Source organism: Gekko japonicus, unplaced genomic scaffold (genome assembly GCF_001447785.1).
Source record: "Gekko japonicus isolate JY-2015 unplaced genomic scaffold, Gekko_japonicus_V1.1 scaffold173, whole genome shotgun sequence".
Classification (NCBI taxonomy): Eukaryota; Metazoa; Chordata; class Lepidosauria; order Squamata; family Gekkonidae; genus Gekko; species Gekko japonicus.
In genome coordinates, this window is record NW_015161407.1 from 565457 (window position 1) to 568608 (window position 3152).

Below are 3152 nucleotides of genomic sequence, written 5' to 3' on the forward strand. Positions count from 1 at the left end.
TTCAGCATTCTGTTTCTTCACAGCAGGGGAGGGGAGGGGCCCACACTCGTTACTAGACTCTTTCCTCCGATTCCGAGGTCTGATTTACGGCTCTTCATTACTGGATCCAGTCAGGCACAATTACCTCCATCACTATCTCCGTTCCTAACTTCAAAGAAACACACATTTTCTTGTCTGTCCCCCCCCCTCCTCCTTGCAGCAGCCGCAGCTTGACGTCCCTGGAATTTCTTCCACGCGGACTAATTAATAAGACTTCGACTTATCATATTCATTTCTCTTCTTTGATGTCCTACCTTAGTCAATCATCCTATTTAATTAGAATTTCAATGATAACTTTACTTATCTTGTGGGTAGATGTAAATTAAAATAACAGGGTTTTAATTCTCTTTCTTACAGGGTTATGACATTTTTTTTGACAGGGAAAAAAGTTTCAGCCCACATGCACTATTATGTACCTTGCATCTGAGGCCTGCATTCTGCTAAACTGTTTTCCTCCTTGCTACAAAATAATTTTGTTTGTTGAACAAGCATCATTGAAGTGGAAATGAACTCTGGAGCCTTTCAGATTTGACAAATAGGCACAGGTCCATGTTGGGAGAGGCTACATTAAATCACACAAACGGAAGGAACGAAAACGTGTAAGTAACACTTGCAAAACAGTAATAGGAAAAGTAGTATCTATAGCACTTCAGAATATTCCAAGTCCAGTATGTATTTGCTCAACAGTCTTTTTGGCAATCTTATTCTAGCGGCTAGAAACCGGCCATGTGGAAGTCCTGTCGCTGCTGTGCTTTACCTGCACTTGGGGAAACCACAAAATCTCACCCAAGAGTCGAAGCCACCACTGAGGTTTATTTGTTTGCTCCAGCTTCAAAGTGAAACCCTGTTTTTCTCACACAATACATAGTCACCATAATAATGATGAACGATTCCATGGTGATAGGGTTTGGCTAGCTTATATAGAAACTATTGCATAGGCCAACAGATTATTTTAATAAGCCTTTGGTTGCAGGCAGAAAAGGGCTGGGGGGGGGCTGTTTGTCTTGCTGCCAGTTCCATGTGTCTCTCGGGCAGACGTGTTAACAGCCCACTCCCCCACAGCCCTGTCTGTAAAAGCATACTGGGTGGAAGACAGGTAATTACAAATATTCTCCAGCCTCTGCTCCTGTTAGGGTTGCCAGGTCTGGGTTGGAAAATACCTGGAGACTTCGGGGGTGGATCCGGGAGAGGGTGGGGTTTGGGGAGGGGTGGGGACCCCCTTAAAAGCAGCCGTTTTCTCCAGGGGAGCTGATCTCTGTCAGCTGGGGATCAGTTGTAAAAGTGGGGGGTCTCCAGGCCCTACCTGGAGGCTGGCAACCCTAGCTCCTGTGCTCATGTTTCCCCACCACCACATCATTTTGAAGGTGAGTGATTTACAAAGAATGCAAAAGCTAACTCTTAGGCCTACTGTGTAAAAACATCCTAAAGTCAAAATCTGCAACACTTAAACTGTGGTCCTTCCAGCTGGATGGCCCCATGCGCACTGTGAAAAGGTAAAAGAATAATGTGTGCAAAGTAAAATGAAGCTCCACAATGGGGTTTTGTAGGGCTTTACACACAGTATTTTCTAAGACATAAACCACTGTGGCCCCCTAGCCTTTGTCTCCAGTAATATGACTGACATGGTTCATACCATATGAGACAGTTCTAACAATCTACAATGTAGTATATCACAGCAAGATCTCTGGTTAACAATAATTGGTTTTCTCCATTTTAATCCTCACCTGCCAAAATCTAATATTAACCTGTAGGTTGGAAGGACACCACAATATCTTTCCTTACTCAGTCAATAGAAAGAACATGTAAACATGCATCTACCCTAGGGTTGCCAGTTCTGGGTTGGAGATTTTGAGGTGGAACCTAGGGGTGGCATGGCTTAGGGAGGGGAGAGATCTCAGCAGTGTACAATGCCATGCAATCCACCCTCCAAAGCACTAATTTTCTCCTGGTGAACTGGTCTCTGTCATCTGGAGATCAATTGTAAAAGCAGGTGATTTCCAGGCTCCACCTGGAGGTTGGTAACCCTAATCTACCCTTCACACAGAGCTCCTCCCCACTGAAAAGAAATGAGCAACATCAGTACCAGCTTGACATGCAGCTGGATCCAGATTAATTTGGAATTTTCACCAATTCTCCTTTCTCGTAGCAGACCCCCATTCATGTCATTCTTCAGGGTCCCCTATCATCAGGAGCTAGGGTTAGCAGCTATCAGTGGGGAAATGGAGGGGGTGCTGTCAGCACAACAGTGTTACATCACTTCCCGGGGAAACCTGGAAGTCACATCAGTCTGCTTCAGGAAGTTAAACACAGGCCCTTTCCGGACTTGGACCTCACCCTGGGTTTTCTCTGTGTTTGACTCGCGGCCATTTACCTTGCTGTTATCTCAGTGTATCTGTTGTTTTCTGCATTATATGTTGTCCCACTCCAATTATCTTGCCTGCCCTGGGTTATAAATCATTTCTGGCTATTTCTAGAACAGACTGACGTGTCTGGGTTTCCCCCAAAAGTTATGTAACACTGTTGCACTGGTGGTGATTTAAGTTTTCTTTTCTTCTGCTGGCTGCCAGAGCCGTAGCAGAAAATGGGAGCTAGGGCAGGGGTAGGAAATACCCCACCAGGAACCTGGCTTCCCTACCAAGATCAGCATTTCCTGGAGATCAGGTGGCTGCTGTGGAAGGTGAGAAAATTCTGTTTCACTAATGGAAAGTTTTGTCCAGATCCAACCCATGATCCTGCACCTGAAGAAGCATCCAAAATCTCACAGATGGTGGTCATGGTCATGTAGTCACCACCACAACAATGGAGGCTGGGAATAAGGAAAGAGATGCCTCCTCAGGAATTTGCCCTATGAAATGACCAGTTTATTGTAAGCCTGGCTGAGGGAAGCAAAGAGGTACAGATGTGCCCAGGAATGAATGTAAGGCACTGGAGTGGGGCAAATTCTTAAAAAGTCATTCATGATAGCCTCATTACCTCTATAAAATACATTGCATATGTTGTGTTTTAAACACTTGGATGCACTTTTAATGTGCATTGGTTCATATCCCCTTTCCTATTTCCTATTACTAAGATTTATCTTCCTTCTTTTAATTTCAAGATTTCTGCCTGCTGAA